We start from the raw sequence: 12,256 nt of genomic DNA, 5'->3' as shown, positions 1-12,256 counted from the left end.
CATTTGTCAGTATGCAGGGGTTATTTTGAGTTTCCTGGATGGTTACTGAGTTGGTTGTGTTAGGTTTGCCAGGAGTTGTAGCAAATTTGATGTTTCCTAGAGAGGAGCGTTTGGCGATACTCAGATCTTGTGATACTCTTCGCTGTAGAAGTGAGATGCTAAGGTCAATGGCGTCATGTGTTCTGGTTATGAAGCTGTCTATTGGCCCTAGAACAGCCGCTGCTCCCGCAGCTGTCTTACTTCTGCTGCCTCTCGTGGTCATATTGTAAGTTGTTAAGTTGTAACAGTTAGGTATAATTACCTGTGGATCTCAAATGACAGACAGTAAATGTCTACTGATATTCCCAAGATGTACAGTAGGACGAGGTAGGTAATAACGAAAGATATAAAGAAAAATCAATATCCTACTTGTTTGGGTGGCTTAGATGTTAAGGGGTGGGACCCAACCCGACCTCTACGTCCTCGGACGGCCACAGACGGCCCGCCCTTTGTCCGGGCTTCGTCCGGGCGTCCCGCTCGCGTCCCGCGTTGCGGGCTTGCCCCCGTTTTGTAGCGCCGCCTGGCGCTTGTAGATGATGCGCTCCTCTGCGCGCTGTCACGGCCCCCTGGGAAGGCGAGTTTCTCTCTACTGCTGCCGCTGATGGATTTGCAGTGCGGCAGCAGGAGGACTCAGCCTGGATGCAGCAGCAGGGCGGACGTTTCGACGAGGGTGCTCTGGTCACTGGGCGGCAAGTCTCTGGGGGCTTTGGGTTTGAAGACTCTCCGTTCCGTTTTTATTAGTGCAAAGTGCACAGCTAATCTACAAGAGACCCTCCAAGGTCGCTCCAAGTTGATCTATCCCTGTCGTGTCCCTTAAAGGGTATAACCGGACCAGTGCCACTGGCCCTGGAGGAACACACCTAGTCCCCGGGTGCCAGCTGGAGTCCAAAAGTTATTTAGATCATCCTTAAATCAGGGGATTTCATGTCAAGTCCCATGGCTAGAATTATGCAGTAACCTTTTATTGCTACTCCATGCAGCACTTTAAAGCACATTTTTAACCACATTTATAATTATAGAATTAGAACCATCACTACAGTCTATATAAATCCTAGCTCAGCAGCCACTTCCTCTTTTTGGCTGCTGCTCCTTGTCAGTTAAGTATCTTTTTTAGCATTTTTTTGAGATTGTTAAGATATGTTTTTTTTTAAAAATGATATGTATAATGTTTTAGATTGTGGTAAGTCTTAAACTATTTAATGAGGCGTTTTAGTTGATCTGTTTTGTAGAATTCCTAATTTACAGAATATTTGGGGCAGAAACTGTTTCATTATTACAGGCTGGTTCATAGTATCAAAGTTTTATATATTTCTATGCTGTATATTTTAAAAAGAATTCTTACCTGTTTGTGGGAACCCTCGTGCACCACTCACATATCAGTTTACTCAGGGGTGAAGCAGATAGCCTCAGTACAATGTTTCTCCATTATAGCTCATTTGTGCATGCAGAAAGGGCATGTGCTCCTCCGAGGGTGATTGTGTTCTAAGTGGTCTCAGAGGTTCTAACTTGTGTGGTGATGTTGCATGCAGTGTGTGCATGTCGGCCTCACATGATCAAGCAGCCATATTTGTAACACTATTAAAGTCAAGGCACTTGCAGTCACTGACAGCCATATTCTATAGGTTGGAAGCGCAAGACTGACTTGTAATCAAAATTCAGTTTTTCCAATGGAATAATTGAGACAAGCTGTGCAATTAGCTGAAATAAGGTGGAGGGAAGGTTTTTTGGCTTGGAACTGCTTTAAAAATAGAGAAAGAAATATATATATACTAACGTTTTGAGTTTAGGCTTTCGCTGTAATTGCCAATTTAATAAAAATGTCTTCAATTCACAAGTAAGTATGAGAGAAGAAGGAGAGCTTTAGGGTCTTTGTAGTAATGTGAATACTTTAAAAACACACAATACAAGAAGAGGTCAGAGCCTCAGCAAAATATATTTTAGACTTAGTTATGAGGAGAAAAAGGAATTCAAATGATCTTTCTGATGATGTGTATTTGTCCCTTGTGGAGGAGTGTTAGAACTGGGGATCTCTAATTGGCAGAGGTAGGTACCTTTGACCAAATAGGGACCCTTGCTTCTAATCAGGGTAAATGACTACACTTCTAAAATACGTCCTGCTCACCCACTTGGTAGCTTGGCACGAGCAGACAGGCTTATCTCAGAAGAAGTGTGTAAAGCATTTGTGAACACATACGGTAATATAGTGAAAACACTACAGATGGACACCAAACAGATTTCATAAAAATAAGTAGTCTTTATATAGACCTAACACAAGACCCAAACAATAAAAATCCACAATACAGTATTAAGAAAATTACTTTTAGATGGTAGAAATAGCTTTGTTTAAAGATGATGGTAAATGCAACATGTTTCTCACAAACTACCTCTGGAATGCGTCACGCGAGATAAAAGATTTGCAGGGAGAATGATGTGCCGGTTCCTTGCTCAGGGAGGCGATGCATCTTTTCCTCAGTGCTTGTGCAAAGTAGGCGATGCGTCAGTTCCTTACTGGAGGGGAGGTGATGTGTCGGACTCGTGTTGCGTTCCGGTTGCGATGCGTCAAGATGGCACCTAGATGCAATGCGACGCCTGGGTGCGATACGACAAGATGGCGTCTTTGATGCGATGCGATGACATGAAGGTGATGTGTGCATGCCTGACGGCCGTGCGGTGACTCTTGAACTTCGGAGCCGCAACAGGCCCTGCGACATGCTTTTCCGGTGATACAACAGCAACCCTTGATGTGTCGACACACTTCTCCGGTGATGCGACAACACAGAACTGCTACGGAGACACTCTTCTCCGATGATGCGACAGCAACCCTTGCAGCAGCCGCACGCTTCTCCGATGATGTGACAGCAACAGCTGCGGGTGTGACACGCTTCTTCTTGTTGAGTCGCGCTTCCTGCTCCCAACAATACACAGGCTTCTGCAGACAGAATTCCCAGCAAGGAAATTCAGGGGGCAGCAGGTGGTGAAGTCTTGTATCCCTGAGACTTCAGCAGGAGGTAAGCACAATTCAAGCCCTTGGAAATTCTTCTTCAAGATGATGAAAGTTCAAGAAATGTTCCTTCTCCTTTCCTTGGCAAATAAGCAACCACTACAGGCCAGCCCCAGAAAATAGCACTGTGGCACAGGGGCAGTCAACTATTTCAGCTTCTAATGGTTCCTCTCCTTGGCTAAGGTTCATCTTGATTCCCAGAAGTGATCTAAAGTCTTGGGGTCTGGGCCCCAATATTTATACTAGTAAATCCTTTGTCCTCTGAAGGTGGAGGGTGCCTTTACCTAGCCATAACCAGTTCTCTGCAGCTGCCAGGCAGGAGGTGGAGATAGCATTGTTGAAAGCAGACATGGCCCAAATAGCTGAAAGGAAATCTCCTCCCCTACGTTCTATTCTATGAGGGATCAGGGGATTGAAAGGAAATCTCCGCCCCACTCTATCTATGCATCCAAGGTCCTATTTTGCCCAGCCCTGACTCATCAGACTGCTGGAGTCCAAGCCCTCCTGTCACTCAAAACCAGACATACAAAACACAACCTAGTAGGCCTTTTGAAATTCCTCCTTTTTAGTGAGGACTGTAGTAGCAACTTTAAATTTTCTACAGAACTGCTTCCGATGTTTCACAGTGTATACATCTACCTTCTCTTCCTCAAACTCTAGATCCATAGATGCTATAGATGTTGGTTTCTCATGGTAAAAAGAACGGGCAGTCTTTAGCAAAAACACCATTTCCAAGAAAAACAATTCTACTAAAAATGTATGTGGTTGCGTTTGGTCTGCACTCACTAGTAGTATACACCAATCACTTTATATGAGTCCAGAATCCTGTAGTGTAGTTCCTATATTCCCAATAGGCTCGGTGCATTGGAATAATGGATGTATGACGTTAGCACGCATACTATTACCACGCATACCTTTACAACGCGGTATTTACAACGAATTCCGTTACAACGCATAGCGCTTTGAGGTGCTGGATAGTGGTAAGTATAATTTTATATTCCAACTCCAGTCCCCGTGGACACTAGGGAAGGTGTTGGATATAAAATTAAACTTATTTCCTATCCTAGAGCGCCCCCCAGCGCAATGTGTTGTAATGGTATGCGTGGTAATGCCTGCGTTGTAATGGTAGTGCGTGGTAAAAAATGCGTGCTAAACGTTGTATACCTGGAATAATATATCCTATAGATGTGACATAGGACTAAGGTCATTATGTCTCTATCGAATATACTAAACTTATTTGTGAGTGCCAGCTACCTCAGAGGTCACTAGAAACTTTCTCGCATACACATGAAGGGATTCGTTTCGGACAACCGCAAAAACATTCCAGCTTTGTTTCCCTAGGACTGGAACAAATATCTTCAGAGTTGTGGAAACAATAAATAACTAGTTCACCCAGTCAATCGTGCATGCTTCGTTTCTACAGAGTTGCAGAGAAATAATGAGACAGGCGTTTCAATAAAAGGTTTATTGAACAGTCTTCTTTTTCATGCAAGAGAGGTGAACTTCTACAAACGTTAGACAGAATGCAAAGTATAATGCATACAGCGAGAATAGTATTATAAAATAATACTGCAATAGCATTGTCTAGTGCTATGACATATATAAAAATACATACATGAATAAAACAGGCTAAAATACTCAGCTTGTGCTAAAATACGCCTACCCCAATGTACCTAACCTAAGTCTAGTACCAGGGAGGAAGTAAGTATGGTCTTTAGCATAGGTTTTATTTTTTGCCAAGAACTGCCAAAGGTTTCTTTAGGTTCTAATCAACTCCATACCTTAGAATGAAGGAGGTTGGTATCTCTATCTCGGACTCGTTATCCCAACACCCGCAAGGGGAGTCAGAAACACTGGAGCTGGATTCTCTGCAGAGGACAGCTCCTTGTCAGTACGTCAGCTGGAGAGTCGGCTTCCTTCGGTACTTGCTGTAGCGAACTGCGTCGGACAAGTAGGTAGTTGAACTTCACCGAAACACAGCGTGCTTTGCCATAGCAAGTGAAGGTATATTTATACCTTGAAGGAATGCCAGCTTTGACGTAAAGTCAGGCATATAAACGTCATGGATGAACTCCTAAGGAATAGTTGCTCATGCATAATAATGAGTTTCTTGGAGAAATCAATATCCAGGCTAGGGTGGAAGTTCTTACAGCTTAAGGGCCTGGTTTTCCAAGAAATCGTTGTGACGATGAACGGATTGAAGTAGCCATACCTGTATTTGGGTAGCATGGGCTATGCCTAAATAAGGGCTTGATTTCTATGCCTATATAAGTGCAACGTGGATTGTACCTATATAAGAGCATGAATCAGGAAAACTCATTCGGAATCTAAAACGCCATTCAACACTCCTGTCACTCAAAACGAGACATGGAATACACAACCTAGCAGTGCCTTTTGGAATTCCTCCTTTTTGGTGAGGACTGTAGTAGCAACTTTACATTTTCTACAGAAGTGCTTCAGCTGTTTCACAGTGTATACATCCACCTTCTCTTCCTCACACTCTAGATCCATAGATGCAATAGATGCTGGTTTGCTCATGGTAAAAAGAACTGGCAGTCTTTAGCAAAAAAACAGTTCCAAGGAAAACAATTCTACCAAAAATATAAGTGGTTGCTTTTGGTCTGCACTCACTAGTAGTATACACCAATCACTGTATTTGAGTCACAAATGCAAGTCCAGAATCCTCACCGCTGACCACCAATGTTAGAACTAGGGGTCTCTAGTTGGCAGAGGCAGGCTGGATGGTTAGGTAAGAAAATACCTACTTTCGAAAAGTGGTATTTTCAAACATAGAATGTTAAAACCAACTTCACTAAAATATGTATTTTATCATTCTGAGTTCAGGCATACTAAATTCGTTTTACTACCATGATCCCTGGGCCAGTTAAGATTATAAGGTGTTAAAATCAAACTGCCTATTCTATAGGGACCGGTAGCCTTGCAGTAGTGAAACACGAAATTGGCTGTAATTCACTATCAGGACATGCCACATACATCAGGGCATGTCCTACCTTTTACTTACAATGCACCCTGCCTTTTGGCCTACCTTAGGGGTGGCTAACATGTAGAAAAGGGAAGGTTTAGGGACTGATAAGTGGGTGCACTGACCAAGTCGACATGGCAGTACTAGACTTCTCTGCCTAGACTGCACACAGGCTCTGCAATGGTGGCCTGAGACGCACTTTGCAAGCTGCTTCTGTGGGTGGCACACTCAGTGCTGAAAGCCCACTAGCAGCATTTGACCTACAGGCCCTAGGCACACAAGGTGCACTGTACTAGGGTCTGACAAGTAAATCAAATAAGCCAATCAGGGAGTCACTAATCAATTCCAACAATTTACAATAGGGAGCACTTGCACCGTGGTTCTGATTAGCAGTGGCACAATGCTCAAAGCATGTAAACCATCAAGAAAATATCAACAAGCATTGGAAATACAATAGGCACCATTAGAGTTAGTGCTTTTAGAATTGTTTATGGGTTTTTTTGGTAAATGTTTAGCATTTTTGTTTCCTGTAGCCAATGCTAAAGAATTACAAATAAAAAAAGCCATAAACATTTCTAAAAGCTCTAACTGAAATGGTCTGAGACCTATTGCACTGTGTGAGGGTGAGGTGCTGAGGGTGAGTGAGGGTGAGTGAGAGTGAGGGTGAGTGAGAGTGAGGGTGAGTGAGAGTGAGGGTGAGTGAGGGTGAGTGAGGGTGAGTGAGGGTGAGTGTGAGTGAGGGTGAGGGTGAGTGAGGGTGAGGGTGAGTGAGGGTGAGGCGTTGAGGGTGAGGTGTTGAGGGTGAGTGAGGGTGAGGGCGAGTGAGGTGTTGAGGGTGAGTGAGTTAGGGTGAGGTGTTGAGGGTGAGTGAGGGTGAGGGGGAGTAGTTGAGGCTGAGTGAGGGTGAGTGAGAGTGAGGGTGAGTGAGGGTGAGGGTGAGTGAGGGTGAGGGTGAGTGAGGGTGAGGGTGAGGCGTTGAGGGTGAGGTGTTGAGGGTGAGTGAGGGTGAGGGCGAGTGAGGTGTTGAGGGTGAGTGAGGGTGAGTTAGGGTGAGGTGTTGAGGGTGAGTGAGGGTGAGGGGGAGTAGTTGAGGCTGAGTGAGGGTGAGTGAGAGTGAGGGTCAGTGAGGGTGAGGGTGAGTGAGGGTGAGTGAGGGTGAGTGAGGGTGAGTGAGGGTGAGGGTGAGTGAGGGGTTGAGGTTGAGGGTGAGGTGTTGAAGGTGAGTGAGTGTGAGGGTGGGTGAGTGTGAGTGAGGTGTTGAGGGTGAGTGAGGGTGAGGGTGAGTGAGGGTGAGTGAGGGTGAGGGGGAGTAGTTGAGGCTGAGTGAGGGTGAGTGAGAGTGAGGGTGAGTGAGGGGTTGAGGGTGAGTGAGTGAGGGTGAGGAGTTGAGGGTGAGGGTGAGGGGTTGAGGGTGAGTGAGGATGAGTGAGAGTGAGGGTGAGTGAGGGGTTGAGGGTGAGGGGTTGAGGCGAGACCTAAAAACCTGACGATCGTAGGGTTTAGCAAGATTTTGGGGTGAATGTAAAGAGGCTTGATGTGTGCATAAGTGCCTCTCAGGCAATACTTAGCATGAGCCCCTTCCCCTCCAAGAACACACCCCCACAGAGTTATTTTAAGTTTGCACAGCTGCATTTCATGTCCAGATGAATACTGAGAATGATAATTTTTCATCACTGAATAGAACTGATGTAGCTTATGAAAATAACACACAGTTTAAACAAACTGGAGATATACCAATAAAATACATCTATATTATTATAAATAACACAACTATTGTTTCATGGCGATCATGTCCGTAAAGGAAAGTAATTTGTGTTACAGCATAAGCGTTTAAAGAGTTTGCAATTGTTTCAAGACTATTTCTATACCATTACTGTGCAACGTTTCTCTACACGGACATAACCGCTTTACTCGCCATTAGAAAGTGACACAGACTATAAGGCAATGAAATATCACACAGGAGCACACTGAAAACGTGCAAATGTCACACTTAAGACTGAAAACTTGGCAACTTTGGACAATGCGGGGGTGGGGTGCCGTGCAGACTGAATACCTGTACCAGTCAGATCCTTCAAGACTGACTCTTCGGCTGTTAGCATCAATTTGCAAATCCCCGCCTCAATACCTCAAGTGATTGTAACATTGTTTGGACATGGGAAGTCTTTTTGCAATAAAGCTTATTTGATTCTACAGCCACGATTTCTACTGAAGACGGAGGGAAGAGAGGGGAGGGGGGAGGAGAAATGCGACACGGCGGGAAGGGGAGGGGGCGGAGCTGATTGGAATTGAATTGGTTGAAGTGTGAATTTTTTTAAGTGGGTGAGGGAATGTAACACTGGTTTGGCAGGTTTGACCACTGGGACAGAAGCAACATAGCAGGGCTGGTGGAAGCAACACAATTGCAGGTACGGAAGGAACATAGTAGGTAGGGGGAGGGGGAGGGGGGGGGTTGTAAAGCAAACGGGTGACACTGCATCAGGGTCGGAATGGCCTTATGGCCTTATGGGAAAGCACTCAGTGCTTGAAGGGCAGCATGACTGATCAGGACGAGGGGCGATTTTTTTTTTAGCTGGTGGTGTGCTTGTTAAATGGCCAAATAGGCTGGGTTTGTAACGCCGATTTCCATTATGTTACTACAAAAATGCTCGCAGCAAACACACATACACAGTCTCCCACACCTTACAAAATACCCATACAGCGTGTCTTTACACGTTCAAAAGTGGCCATATAGGCAAACATTGGTCACTTTTTTCGCAAATGGAGGCAACTTTAATTGTGGTTTCCGAACACTTTTTTGTTCCCGAGTCCGACCCTGGACTACATGCCTTCCATCTCACGGTACCGTACAGTCTAAATTGAGTAATATATTCGTGTAAGGCACGGATTGATGCAAGATGTACTGGCTGTGAGCCTGTTAACAACGCACGAGCTGCCCTACTGCTGCGCATCTTAACACCAACATCTCTAATAACACCGAGGCATCGATCTTGAAACAGCAGGTGCCGCTGTAACGTACGGTGTACATTATACATCATGCTGTCAGACTTGCTCCTACGAGCAGCCAAGCAGATCAAGGTCCGAAGCTTGAAAGCAGAGTCCGAGTTGGAAAAGACAAGCTTACACAAGATGTGTCAGAAGGCGAAGCTTGGCGCAGGACTGCAGTGTCCACTCCGGGATCCACCGCAGAGCTGTGGCGCGTGCTGTAGTGTCACGTGTGCAAACAGTGGTGGTCCTAAAGCCCTGTAATCAGGGCCGAGCTCCACTCCATGCCTGGATCAGGTCATGGTAGATGGGAGCGTGTGGATTTTTTCAAGTCATCAATTGTGTGCCGAAGGGTTCCATTGTAGATGCCCCGTTTAACAAATCTTTCATCGGACTTACACATTTTACTGGAAGCGTGACATTACAAAAACAAGTTGTCGTTTAAGCACGGCGGGCAGGGGAGGGGGCGGAGAGGGGAGAGGTGCGACACGGCAGGCAGGCAGGGGAGGAGAGTAGGAGGAGGAGGGGGGAGGAGAGTAGGGGAGGCACGGCCTAGCGGCAGGCAGGCAGGGGAGGAGAGGAGGAGGGGGGAGGAGAGTAGGGGAGGCACGGCCTAGCGGCCGTGCAATCAAGTAGTGAGGGGGCAGAGCTGGGGGAGGCTGTGAGAGAGAGTAGGCAAGGCAGGCGGCTGGGGGCATGTGCACGCGCATTTAAGCTCAATGCGCATGCGCATTGAGCTTAATTTCTCGTGCACTGCAAGGAATCGCCACGATTCCTTGCAAGTTGGATAAAGAGTCGATGAGCCCCCATAGTCTCGCTTGCTCGATGCGCATGCGCATCGACAGGCGAGACCTAAAAACTGAGGGGGCAACAGCAAAAAAATGAGAGAGAGACTTACACCAGTGGTACCAGGTCTAACAAGGAGGATGTAAATAACAAAAATAGTTTAGGAAAGAAGGAAAGGAAAGACATTGTAAATGAGGTAAATTATCACTTTTTATCATGTCAGAAAGATAATCTAGGCACCAGGGCAGAGGAAGATGTCCAACGTGGCACACTGTAGGGTGTCCGTTGGGGAACACATGAGATTCAGGCAAGAATTATTTAACCATAATCCTTCAAATTCTTATAATCAAGATGGAGCCAGTTATGATGAATTTGTCTTGGAGGACCACAAATACGATGGTATAGACTTAGGCTATGATAAAATGGAGAAATTAACGAGGGAGAAAGGAATTGTTAAAGATTCTCAGGAAGTAGATATGTTTAGCCTTGACATGATAAGGCACCTTAGCAGGGCTGGTTGGTGGCTTCTGACTCATGTGCCTGGCTTCATAAAATTATGGATTAATAGGCCATTGGAGAAAGAAGCGAGAGCTTTGATGAGTGCAGAATGCTCTTGCATAGTTACTGAGGATAAGGCTAGTGTGACCCTGGATGCAGATCAAGATATGGTTTGTTTTCTTTCAAAATTAGTTTGCAGCCACAGAAAAGGTCTGGAGAGGGCCCTTAAACAGTGTCAAGATAGGCTGCTCAACATTATAAGTCCAGTAGCAATACCAATGGATATGCCAGTAGAAGCAACGTCTAAGTCTGTCTCTCCACTTACAGAGTTATTAAGAGGATGATCACAGAGAGCAAATTGTTTCCTAGGAAATGCAAACACAGCTTTTATGGCTGAGAGGAGAAGAGCAATCCTCATAGACATTAGTCCAAAGCTATGGGACTTTGCAAAGAAGGAGCTGAGTGAGGATCCTAAAGGATATTTATCTGAGGCTGGCTTAGTGAAAGGTGTGGGGAAGTATGTTTCCACCTTCACAAGCCGGATAAATTCCACAATTATTTCAGAAGTGTAGCTGGAGGAAGTTGTTTTTGACAGCGGCGGAGCAAGGGAATGTTTTTCTTGTGGTCTTTTACAAAGTCCCATTACCAATCGCAGGGATGTTGTTCCTTTAGAGGATTTCAGTCCAGTACCAGATTCTACCATCAGAGAGGATGAAGTAACAGAGGTCTCCAGCCCAGAAGAAGGACTCATTTCTCTTGAGGAAGACAGGGTAGGAACAAAGGTCCACATGCATCAACCCATTTAGGAAGTGCAAACGATGCGAATCGGTAGATTCGGCCGTTTTCGATTCCTAAATAGGTTTTTGGGATGCATCAAGCATTTTTGGCAAAATCGCTATTTTTAGCGAATTCCAAAAATGCGATTGCTTTTAAGGAATCGCAAATTTGCGATTCCTTAAAAGCAATGCATGATTACTTTTAAAATTGCGAATTCGCAAATAGGGGGTACAAATTACCACAAGGGTGAACCTCGTGGTAATTTGCGAAAATGTATTAAAATGCACAAAATTGCATTTTAAAACACTGTCATGTTACAGACACACATGTCCCTAGGACATGTGTGTGTGAAACATGAACTTCAAAATACATTTCAGGGGTGCAGGGGGGGTCCTTTGGACCCCCCCCCTGCAACCATGGAATGCATTAACTTTTTGCTAATCACAAATAGAAATTCGCAAAATGTCAATGCCTTCCCATTGATTCCTATGGGCCTTTTGGCCCATAGGAATCAATGGGAATTGCGAAATCGCAAATTGGAATTCGCATAATATTTGCGATTCGGTAAAAATTGCGATTTTTACAGAATCGCAAATTTTATGCAATTTAAATCATGCATCTTGTTTTGGGATTCCTTATTTGCGGTTCCCTGAAAATCGCAAATAAGGAATCGCAAAACCGGACTTTGATGCATGTGGCCCAAAGACACCTTTTGGTTCTTTACCAGAAAAGGTGGGGGGGTTGCTTAAATTTCTGTTACACATTTGGAAGGATTTAACAAAGGAACAAGGGGTCCTAGAAGCTGTGCATGGTTTCACAATACAGATCATGGAATTGTCAGATTAAAATTTAGAACCAAAGGAGATGGTATTTCTAAAAAAACAGAAAGAGTTGGTAGAATTGGAGGTTCATCATAGGTTAAAATGGACACAATAGAGAAACTGTGAGCACAATATTTTAGGTGAGAAAAAATGACATGGGTTGTCGCCCTGAAAAAACATTGGTGAATTGGAATTCCTTCTTGATTTACAGATATTTCAAGATGGAGTGGGATCCAGCTTTAAGGAGATATTTTGTAGAAGGACAATTGGTTGGCAAAACGGAATTTGAAAGATGCTTTTTTGCAGGGATTCTGAGAAGTCAAAGAACTATACTTGGGGTCATAGAACTTTAGTAGTCAGGGACTGAGT

The sequence above is a fragment of the Lissotriton vulgaris genome, chromosome 8 (genome assembly GCF_964263255.1).
Source record: "Lissotriton vulgaris chromosome 8, aLisVul1.2, whole genome shotgun sequence".
Classification (NCBI taxonomy): domain Eukaryota; kingdom Metazoa; phylum Chordata; class Amphibia; order Caudata; family Salamandridae; genus Lissotriton; species Lissotriton vulgaris.
This window is presented reverse-complemented; position numbering follows the sequence as displayed.